Source organism: Lepus europaeus, chromosome 6, assembly GCF_033115175.1.
Source record: "Lepus europaeus isolate LE1 chromosome 6, mLepTim1.pri, whole genome shotgun sequence".
NCBI classification, from domain to species: Eukaryota; Metazoa; Chordata; class Mammalia; order Lagomorpha; family Leporidae; genus Lepus; species Lepus europaeus.
Window position 1 is genome coordinate 68854142 of NC_084832.1, and position 12225 is coordinate 68866366.

At 42.4% G+C, this 12225-nt stretch overlaps 1 pseudogene; it reads right to left on the bottom strand.

The window, feature by feature from the left end:
• Nucleotides 1–3287: 3287 nt before the first annotated feature.
• On the bottom strand, nucleotides 3288–4109 carry LOC133762358 (phosphatidylinositol transfer protein beta isoform-like; annotated as a pseudogene).
• Nucleotides 4110–12225: the final 8116 nt, after the last annotated feature.

Consider the following 12225-nt stretch of genomic DNA (forward strand, 5'->3'; position numbering starts at 1 on the left):
CAGCTTTGCACAGCTCCTGACACTGTGGCTATTTGGGGAGTGAATCAGAGGATGGAGGAGCTTCTCTCTCTCTCTTTGAAACGGACTGCCTTTCAAATAAACTAATAAATCTTTAGAAAAATAAATATATGACATACATTGCTGGAGCCCAGAAAGCTGTGCATCACAGAGTGAACCTCAGTGTGAATTATGGATTAGTTATTAATAATGGATCAGTGACTGGTGCTTATTCAGGTATAGAAGAGAGGTTTGCTCACTTTAAATATGCTGTGGCTCTAGCAGCCCAGGACCAGGATGGCCAGCACCTCACCCCTCTTCTGTATCCTGCAGGAAATATGCAGGAGACCCTGGATTACCCAATGATCCCTGTCCTGGTTCCCCACAGGGGAGGGGGCAACAAGAGGAGGAAGGTTCCTCCTTACTTATGTGGCCTGGTTGCTGTGGTTGATATAAGGGACACAGATCAGACAGTGGAGACAGGAGGGGAGACACAGCAACATCTATGACCACAGAGGATGGGAAGTAGATTGCCCAGAGCTCTTTTCATGGAGCGGCAGAAGTCGCAGGAAGCAGCACTACAGTGGGCTGAGGCTGCTAGTATCCAGCTCATGTTCCCTTGTTCCACTGGACTTCGTTTACAGACCATAAATTCAAATATAAAATTAAAAATATTCAAGATGCTGACCACAAAGCATCATTCAAGTGTGAGGATTCAGTAGAAAGTGGGGCCCTGTGTTAGCTGTATTGGTCACATATCCATGGAAACAGGCCTAGGTCCTCAAGACAGAATGGTGGCAGCAGGAACCTTGAGAAGGGGTGAGTGTAAGCAATGGGAAGTGGAACCACACAGCATGATCTCAGTCGAGGAGCGAAGGCAGAGGTAGCAGGATAGGCAAAGGCTATCACCAAGCTAGGACTCCTGGAGAGAACACACCGGGCCCTGCTCTCATATGGTGGGATTCAGCGTACCAAGATTTGCAGTGTTCATGGAGATGTGATGGCAATTGTGTTCAAACTGGATCACTGGTGACAGTCTTACCTCAGTCCTTCCTGCCAGTCTTTTAGCTCTTGAGTGAATGCGACTTGCAAAGGCTCTCTTTGTTTCTGAAAGCTCTGGGATGTGCTTGACACATGGGAAGTGCTCAACAAATGTCAGCTCAATGAATCAATAAGCACCCACACACGTTCAAACATCACATTCCAGGTAATTTAGTCTAGTTAATATTCTGCTTGCTTTAACACTTAGTACTATGAAAATATTTCTTTTTACCCACTTGATAAATTATGGAGTTCAGTAAAATTTAGCTGGTTGATCTAGGAAAAGAATTGTTATTTCTTCTTCTTTTTTTTTTTTTTTTGCATTTCTGTGAAATTTATTTTCTGCTTAAATTTCATTTACTTTGTTTTACTGTAATTTACACAAGAGACTGCCAAGTAAACTAGGTATTTTACGTTCACCACACATTCCCTCAAGTCTCCACAGTTGTTAGGAAAACATTAAAATCCATGTGCTGGGCTCTCATTTGCATGTGCGTCCAGGCTCCCAATGATCCTACAGATGCAAGTGAGAGTTAAGTTCATGATAAGGAGAGGGCTAGACTCTTCATTTCACAAAACCAGCAATGACCTCCCTCGTGTAAACCTCTGCAGACGATGACTATGCGCTGACGGAACCCATCTTACATCAGTGCCCAGAGGGCACGCCTGGGGCTTCATCCTGAGTGCATGGAGGATGTGAAGTGTGGCGGCCTTCCTGGAGGAGGACAACAGGGTCCTTGTCTGACTCCCAGCTGCCACTCCATGGGGACACAGGCCGGGCAAGGAGGCGGGACTGTGGGCGAGGCTGGCTGCCAGCGGGATCTGACTGCAGGGTGTGGTGTGTCTCAGGAGGCACAGGAGGTTACAGAAGACAGTTTGTGACCTGAAGGCTTCAACACCATCATTGGACTCAAGCTTCCAGGACTGACAGGAGAAAAACTGAACCCGGACAGAGAAAGCTGATACACATCTTACCTAGGCACTGTGCCTGCCTTAAAAAAAATAAAAACGAGAAGAGTGGCAGTGGCTTCTAGTGAGCGTTCTCAGGCTGCCTGTGCAGGATCTGTTCCATGACGGTCGACGTGAGAGCACAGCCCCAGGCTGGAGGTGCACGGCCCGTGGGGGCCTCCCGACCCCAGGCAGGCAGGCCCCACTCCGTGGCTGACACGGTGCCTGTTGGAAGCGGGCTTCAGCACACTGCATCCTGTGAGGGCCCCGAGCACCTGCGGGGCTTCTACGCAGATCCAGAGAACAGACACTACATGAACGAGATCCCCTCATGCGCTCTATGGCCGACTTTCCTACAGGGCCTACGATACCATGAAGATACATTTTTTCATCGATTTCTTTCTTTGCCTAGCAGGGACCTACAAACTTTGTAGTGTTTATTATAAATCACAAACCATCATCTCCATTTTTTGCTAGGCTTGGTGTAGAAAAATACTTGAAATGTAAAATACAAAACTCCAATAAAAATCGGACTTTTTTTTTTTAAGGACTTTCCCCTTAGGGAAAACAAGTAAAAACTGGTCTATAACTTTACTCCTCACTTAATAGACTTTGTCAAATTTGGCTGTAAGTTAATGACCATCCAGAAATAAATAGTTATAAATACATTCAGAGTTTATAGTCTAGACTCATTGGAATACCAAAAAATTTCAAAGATATTTTCCTGTGGAAGTCTGCTGATTATGGGATTAAAATAAAAATTTATGGGTTACTCATTTAAAAGAACAGTAAAGTAAGAAAAGACTATATATATATTGGTCCACAACTTGACATTTATGAAACATACCAGCTAGTATTACATTGCAGTCAATCTGTCCATTAATGGTATTACTCTGATAATTATTATTAAAATTTGTTCCAGGTATATATATTGAAAATATTTTCTCTTGCATTCTCGCTGAAGATAGGTACAGTACTTTGGAGACACTGGGCTAATCCCTTCAGTATTCTGTATGTACATGTACACAAGTGCGTGCCTGTGGTCTGTAGCTCTACATGCATCCTATAGACAGCTACAGACACACACACACACATATATACACACGCACACACACATATATACACACGTGGCTGGGAACCTGTGCATGTGCAAACATCACCAGCCCACGTCTGGCAGACGCCAACACTGCAAGACTCTGGTCAGATTCCTCTTCACTCCTCACTGGCTGCACTTGTTCCCCTCACTTGACCTTGGTTGCGTAAATAGTTTGATTTTGTCTCTGACCCTACAGGGGACTCATCTAGACATCAGCAGCTGACGTGTCTCCAACGGAACCCTTCATACACATTGTTTCTAGTTCTTTTTGACTTTCATCTTCCATTCTCCTAATGTCTTCCAGTGTCAGATCAATCCACTTGTCAATCCAACAAAAAAGCTGGCGACGAAAGTTTGTAAATATCCTTTTTTCTTGCTTCTGAATGAAGTTCTCTACTTTGCTTTGCAGCCCCCACCACTTGAACTTGATGGTCACCAGCTTAGAGGCAGACATCTGAGGACAGTCAGGCTTGTTTGCCAGATCCTTCTTCCAGTTGGGTCCCAAAGGGCCTCTCTTGGTCTTGACTGAGTGGAATAACGCTGGATCTTCATCAGCTTTGTAGTCTGCTGGTTCAACTTGACTTTGATCTGCAATAACTATGTGGACAATTTCGACTGTTTTCCACGTGCTTGGATCTAAACCATGTACGTTTTCTAATGTTCCCAAGTCTGGTTTGTGCCATGTTTCAATTTTAATGAAGAAATCATCTTTCATATATTCATTCGTTACAATTGTTCTACAGTAGGGGGGTGGGGCGTGTGTTCCAGGCTTTTTCGTGAAACACCCAGGAACCCTCGGGAGCAATCATCCTCACGAAGGCAGGAACTTTGCTCTTCAGATGGTAAATTTTATGTGTATATTGTCTCTTTTCTCCATCTTTCTCATAAGGTTCATTCTTTAAGATTCAATTCCTTCTCCACCACCAGTCTCATTCTTATGAGCTTGTGCAACAGAGTAAAGCTGTCCAACCTGATATTCCTGGACTGAACATGGCAAGACCACACGGAATTCCTTAATGAGCACCATCTTCTGACACCCCCTCATAGCTGCCGCCACTGCCGCCGCCGCCTGGAAAATAATTGTTATTTCAAATGTTATTTTTGTAGGAGGTGATTCCTTCTGAGAACAAAAAAAATAAAAAAAATAAAAAACAAATACACAAATGCCAATTTTGGAACACCCATTATCTTTTGGGATGGGCATCCATATACAAATGAAACGAGTGTTACATTAACAAAATTACAAGGAATTACCTGTCATGGTTATTTGGCATCAAATTGTATGGTGTTTTACATTATTTATACAAAGCTAGAAGACTTTTTGGAGGACTTATTCTATAATCTATTTGTAAAATATTTATTTATTTGGGCTGGCGCCGCAGCTCACTAGGCTAATCCTCCGCCTTGCGGCGCCGGCACACCGGGTTCTAGTCCCGGTCGGGGCACCGATCCTGTCCCGGTTGCCCCTCTTCCAGGCCAGCTCTTTGCTGTGGCCAGGGAGTGCAGTGGAGGATGGCCCAAGTGCTTGGGCCCTGCACCCCAAGGGAGACCAGGAGAAGCACCTGGCTCCTGCCATCCGATCAGCGTGGTGCGCCGGCTGCAGTGCACCAGCCACGGTGGCCATTGGAGGGTGAACCAACTGCAAAAGGAAGACCTTTCTCTCTGTCTCTCTCTCACTGTCCACTCTGCCTGTCAAAAAAATATTTATTTATTTGAAAGAGAGAGAGAGAGAGACCTTATATCTGCTGATTTTTCACTCCCCAGATGGCTGCAATGGCTAGGGCATGGCCAGGCCAAAGCCAGGAGCTAGGTGTTTCTTTCACGTCTTCCATATGGGTTCAGGAGCCTGAGAGCTTGGGCCACTCTGCTGCTTTCCCAGATACATAAGCAGAGGGCTGGATAGAAAGAGGAACAGCCAGGATTTGAACCAGTGCCCATATGAGATGCCAGTGTTGCAGGTGACAGCTTTACCAGCTACACCACAGTGCCTGCCCTGGTCAATACTTTTTTTCATATGGATGACCGCAAGTCTGTGTCTTTGGAGGCTGTACACTGTCTCAAGGTATTTGGATGTGACAACAGCATCCAAGATACTACATTCCACATTGAAGTGCTTAGGTTTGATACCTGGTTCTGTTCTTGACTCCAGTTTCGTACTAATGCAGACACTGGGAGGCAGCAGTAATGGCTCATTTGATAGTGACTACCATCTACACTGAATACTGGGGTTTAGTCTCTGTCTCTTGCCTTTGGCCTGAGCCAGGGTACATTCTCAGCTTTGTGGAGGTAGCCAATGGAAGAGAGCTCGCTTTGTCTTTGTCTCTTAATTACAATTTTTTTTTTAAATTAACAAATGAACTGAAGAACAAAATTTCTGCCATTCCTAGAGCTTGACTAATCTGAAGGCATTTAAGTCTTTGCTTTAAATACAAATATTCTTTAATCCCTATGTGAGCATCAGCATATTGATGAAAGCCCCAAATGTACTAGTATCAGTATAAATATTGCCTTTGCTTAAAAGATGGTGTATTTGACAAATAACATGCTTAAAACTTAGGAAAGAAAGGGAAGTCAAATTTCTTGAAATATTTAAAAATAGGAAATAATTTTGATCAAATAGCACACCAAAAGAGAATGTCATCATTTTTAGAATGAAGTTTCATTCAATTACCTATGTTTGTTTCTTGACATAAGTTACCGAATTGCAGAAACATATTTATATTCCCATAAGGAAAGCATTAAACCATTAGCTTTAAATGCAACACTGGATTCCATCAATTTACAAACTATATACAACATGATGAAGTTATCTATAATCTATCAATCTTCAAAAACATTTAAACAGGTCTAAGGATACTTTAATTCCTTTATTATATGCTGACCTCACTGATTTGCCCAAATGTGGGGAATTAGACTGTAAAATTTGTGGTGGTGTTGGACTGCATTCACCTTCTCCCAAGAATAAAAAATTGAGATATTTGATTTCATTGTCAGTTCAAAGAAGTGAGTACTGGAAAGTCATCCATTTGCCCCACGTGTTTGTCATAAGGAAGATAGCAAACTCATTAAGGATAATTTTTAAATTTTTTTTAACTTTTATTTAATGACTATAAATTTCCAAAGTACAGTTTATGGATTACAATGGCTTTCTCCCCTCCCCCCATAACTTCCCTCCCACCCGCAACCCTCCCCTCTCCTGCTCCCTTTCCCCTTCCATTCACATCAAGATTCATTTTCAATTCTCTTTATATACAGAAGATCAGTTTAGTATATATTAAGTAAAGATTTCAATAGTTTGCACCCAAATAGAAACACAAAGTGAAAAATACTGTTGGAGTACTAGTTATAGCATTAAATCACAATGTACAGCACATTAAGGACGGAGATCCTACATGATATTTTTTTTTAAAAAATTGATTAATTTTCTATGCAATGTCCAATTTAACACCAAGTTTTTTTTTCATTTTCAACTATCTTTATATACAGAAGATCGATTCAGTATATACTAAGTAAAGATTTCATCAGTTTGCACCCACACATAAACACAAGGTGTAAAAATACTGTTTCAGTACTAGTTATAGCATTACTTCACATTGGACAACACATTAAGGACAGATCAAACATGAGACGAAAGTACACAGTGACTCCTGTTGTTGGCTTAACAATTTGACACTCTTGTTTATGGTATCAGTAATCTCCCTAGGCTCTAGTCATGAGTTGCCAAGGTGATGGAAGCCTTTAGGGTTCGCCGACTTCGATCTTATTCTGACAAGTCATAGTCAAAGTGGAAGTTCTCTCCTCCCTTCAGAGAAAGGTACCTCCTACCTTGATGGCCCCGTTCTTTCCACTGGGATCTCACTCGCAGAGATCTTTCATTTAGGTCTTCTTCTTCTTTTTTTTTTTTTTCCAGAGTGTCTTGGCTTTCCATGCCTAAAATACTCTCATAGGCTCTTCAGCCATATCCAAATGCCTTAAGGGCTGATTCTGAGGCCAGAGTGCTATTTAGGACATCTGTCATTCTATGAGTCTGCTGTGTCTCCCACTTCCCATGTTGGATCGTTCTCTCCCTTTTTGGTTCTATCAGTTAGTATTAGCAGACACTAGTTTTGTTTGTGTGATCCCTTTGACTCTTAGACTGATCAGTGTGATCAATTGTGAACTGAAGATGATCACTTGGACTAGTGAGATGGCATTGGTACATGCCACCTTGATGGGATTGTATTGGAATCCCCTGGCACGTGGCAAGACCAATTGAGCATGATTTAATAAAGAAACTGTTTACAGTAATGAGCTGTGCTGAGGAAGCCAGTGAGGGAAGACACACCCCAGGACTTCCAATAGTAAGAAGTGCTTTACCATCCTTAATCTAGGGGGAAAGTAGCTTCAAATCCAGAAGGCAATGTTGCTGTTGCTTTAGGTGTAGCTGTGTTCAGATAAGAGGGCTGCCTGACAGGTGATCTGCCGTTTGGTAGCATGACACAACCACTGCCAACCTACAGCCTGACAAATGTTACTGATTTCATAAATACTTCATTTAATTCTCATTCCACATAGGTATCTCCTGCTAAGCTTTTTAATGGGCCAAATCCAAGTTGCAGTCAGATGGAGTCTATGTAATTTATGGATTTCATCCCCCCAGGGCAGAAAGCAGCATGGAGAGTAGTAGCAGGAAAATGAAGGGACAATGGAAAACCTCTTGCAAGCTCAAAATACATTCTGTTAAAGATATTTTACCTTACAACAAACTAAAAATCTTCCCTGAAGCACATTTCCTTTTTAAAAATGTACTGGCGGGGCTGGGGCTGTGGTGTAATGTGATATGCCATCACCTGTAGTGCCAGCATCCCATACGGGCATTAGTTCAAGACCTGGCTGATCCACTTCTGATCCAGCTCTCTGCTATGGCCTGGGAAAGCAGTAGAAGATGGCCCAAGTCCTTGGGCCCCTGCATCCATGTGGGAGACCCTTAGGAAGCTCCTGGCTCCTGGAGATTGGTGAAGCTCTGGCCATGGAGGCCAACTGGGGAGTGAACTAGCGGATGGAAGACCTCTCTCTCTCTCTGCCTTTCCTTCTCTCTCTGTGTAATTCTGATTTTAAAATTAATAAATAAATCTTTAGAAAAAATATACTGACATGATTAGAGACCATGACTGACATTCGGGATGAATTTTTTCAACTGCATTTATACCTCTCCTCTCTTTGTTCACAAATATTACAATATTTCCCTGTATAAAGAAGAGGTAATGCTAGACTTGCTCTGAGTTTTTTAAAACTATTTTCAAAACAGTCATTTTTAGGGGGCTGGCGTTGTGACACAGTGGGTTGATGCCCTGGCTTGAAGTGCTGGCATAGCATATGGGTGCCGGTTCGAGACCTGGCTGCTCTGCTTCTGATCCAGCTCTCTGCTATGGACTGGGAAAGCAGTAGAAAATGGCCCAAGTCCTTGGGCCCCTGTACCCATGTAGGAGAACCGGAAGAAGCTCCTGGCTCCTGGTTTTGGATCAGCACAGCTCCAGCAGTTGCGGCCATCTGGGGCTGAACCATAGGATGGAACACCTCTCTCTCTGTGTAATTCTGACTTTCAAATAAATAAATCTCTTAAAAAAAGTCATTTAAAAAAAAGTTTTCAGTTTCACAAACTTGATGACTTTTCATGGCATAAAATGATAGCCATTAATTTTCTAGCAATTCATTTTTCTACTATTTTTCCTCAAAGATTGTGTTCACTAGCTCATATTAATTTGAGGCATGGGTTATTTTTAAGGGGACTGAAAGATGCATTAGTTTTTAAGAGTGTTATGTGAATACAAACATATGTACGTGGAATAATGTGTTGAGATGAGTTGAAAAGGTTAATTACCATTGAGTGGTGGTTGTTCTATCTTAATGAAAACATTCCATGTATATGGGTTCCACTTTAAAAGCATATTCAGATAATAAGAACAGACAATAAGTAACTAATCACTAATGAATTTGTGTGTAGAAAACATCTTATTTGGGTATTCTATATGCTAGGGTATGAAAATGATGAATCACTTTAACTTGTAAAGAGAAAACATACTACGGCACCTCTGTATAGTCGGTCTGATGCCATTCTATTTCCTTAGATTGAGTTGTAACACATGGCAATGATAAAAAAGAACCTCATTTCACCTTTCCCTTCATATCTAAAATCACTTCCAATTTTTGCTTGGTTCTTGAGGAGTAACTAACAGCAGCAATTATTTTCCTTCTTTGCTATCTGAGAATGTGTCTTTGTTTTCCTTTAAACATTGATGTAAAATCACTGCTTCCAAGCAGTTGGGGATTCTGTCTATAAATATAATTTGGCAAAACACTGAACTGAAAATTAACTAGAAAATAATACGTGTATTCAATTGTATCAAATCTAAATTTGATGAGAATGAAAATGCAATATTATATTTTGTGTATCTGAAAGACCCTTAGCTTAAATCCATGATGGAATCCACTTTGCAACCATATATATGATGAACTTGTAAGTTTGGGATACACATTGATTCTGTAAGAACATCATTAGTTGTTTCCCTTGCCTAAAAGGTATAAAGGAATCTCAACATCATCTCAAAAACTAGCAGAACTATTAAATGTAAAATGCTTCAAAGGGAGCAGCCTATACCTGCTGTTTCTGCATCCTATTTGGGCTCCAGTCCTGGCCACTCTATTGCCCATCCAGCTCCCTGCTAGTGTGCCTGGAAAAGCAGTTGTTTGGCCGGCGCCGTGGCTTAACAGGCTAATCCTCTGCCTTGCGGCGCCGGCACACCGGGTTCTAGTCCCGGTTGGGGCGCCGGATTCTATCCCGGTTGCCCCTCTTCCAGGCCAGCTCTCTGCTATGTCCCGGGAAGGCAGTGGAGGATGGCCCAAGTCCTTGGGCCCTGCACCCGCATGGGAGACCAGGAGAAGCACCTGGCTCCTGGCTTCGGATCAGCAGGATGTGCCGGCCGCAGCGGCCATTGGAGGGTGAACCAACGGCAAAAAGGAAGACCTTTCTCTCTGTCTCTCTCTCTCACTATCCACTCTGCCTGTCCAAGAAAAAAAAAAAAAAAAAAAAAAAAAAGAAAGAAAAGCAGTTGACGATGGCACAGTGCTTGTGCCCCTGCACCCATGTGCGAGGCTTGGAAGAAGCTCCTGGCTCCTGACAAATGACAGTTCATGATTGAAAATTAGACCAATTTAAATTCTCTAGGGATTCTTAAATTTACAGATAAATTCAACATTCACCATTGAACATATTAGTAGTCAGCCAACCATGAATTAACCATTCAGCTTGTGTCTTGAGGAAGGCATTATACCCCATCCTTGAGTAATGTAGCAAGATTGTAATTTGTTATATACTATATTGCTAAGTGTAGAAAAAAGTGAACTATTAAAAATTAACATTTGACAAGAATAAAATTATAATAAAAATAATTACTACTTCATTATAATCAATGATTATGTGTTTCTTAATGACTATTATTTACTTTAAGCTAGCTAAAAACTTTGTGCCAAAAAAAATTAAAGACTGTTAATGTGAGAGTCAATGATATGTGGATTTAAATTCTAACTTTAACACTAAACTATTCCAATTTTGTGAGTCTTTTTTCTCATCTGTAACACTTAACATCAAGTGATTTTTATGAGAATTAAATGAGATAATACTTCTGAGATGGCCTGGAACAAAGTATAAATGCAATAAACTTTTAGTTCAGTCATTTTATCTTCTTCTAGGCTGTCTTTAAATTCAAAAAACATGGGAAAGCATAAAAACAAATTTCTATTTTTAAGATATTAAAAACAGCAGTAAAAACAGAAATATTAGAACTGTAAAATGCACCTGACAAAAATATTTACATTTACTTATTGATTTAATGAATGCTTGTTTAATATTCTCTAATATAAATACATTAGAAGTATTAATTCATTTAATCCACATAAAATTATTTGAGGTAGGTACAGTTATTTCCCTTTAAAACACTTTAAGGCCGGCGCCGCGGCTCACTAGGCTAATCCTCCGCCTTGCGGCGCCGGCACAACGGGTTCTAGTCCCGGTCGGGGCACCGATCCTGTCCCGGTTGCCCCTCTTCCAGGCCAGCTCTCTGCTGTGGCCAGGGAGTGCAGTGGAGGATGGCCCAAGTGCTTGGGCCCTGCACCCCATGGGAGACCAGGAGAAGCACCTGGCTCCTGCCATCGGAACAGCGCGGTGCGCCGGCCGCAGCGCGCCAGCCGCGGCGGCCATTGGAGGGTGAACCAACGGCAAAAGGAAGACCTTTCTCTCTGTCTCTCTCTCACTGTCCACTCTGCCTGTCAAAAATTTAAAAAAAGAAAAAAAAATAAAAAAATAAAAAAAATAAAAAAATAAAAATAAAACACTTTAAAATATCACTTACTTTTATTTGTTTGAAAGGCAAGTGGTTGATGCTGTCCCTATTTCCCAATTCATAGGTGAAGAAACTAAGCCAGAGAAAGGTTAAATAATTTTCCAGATTCATAGAACTAAAAAGGGTTGTATGAAGAAAGGGGGCAGTGAGCGTTTGGCCTAGGGGTTGAGACATCAGTTGGGCTGCCTGCCTCTCAGTCAGAGTCTCAGTGGAGTCCAGGCTCTGCTCCCAGCTCCAGCGTCTTGCTAGTATGCACCCTAGGAGGCAGTGGTGATGGCGCAAGGACTTGGGTCTTTACCAGCCATGTGGGAGACTCGCATCGAGTTCCCACCTCTGCCTCTGCCTCTGCCTCTGGCCTGGCCTGAGCTGCCACAAGTATTTAGGAAGTGATCCACCTGGTAAGGGATCTTTTTTTCTCTTTCTCTCCTGCTCTCTCTCACTCTGTGTGTGTGTCTGCCTTTAAAAAAAAAAATCCAGGCCACCACGTCTCAACAGGCTAATCCTCTGACATCCTAGGTTCTAGTCCCGGACGGGGTGCCGGATTCTGACCCAGTTGCTCCTCTTCCAGGCCAGCTCTCTGCTGTGGCCAGGGAGTGCAGTGGAGGATGGCCCAAGTGCTTGGGCCCTGCACCCGCATGGGAGACCAGGAGAAGCACCTGGCTCCTGGCTTCGGATCAGCGCGGTGCGCTGGCCGCAGCGGTCATTGGGGGGTGAACCAACGGAAAGGAAGACCTTTCTCTCTGTCTCTCTCTGTCCATTCCGCCT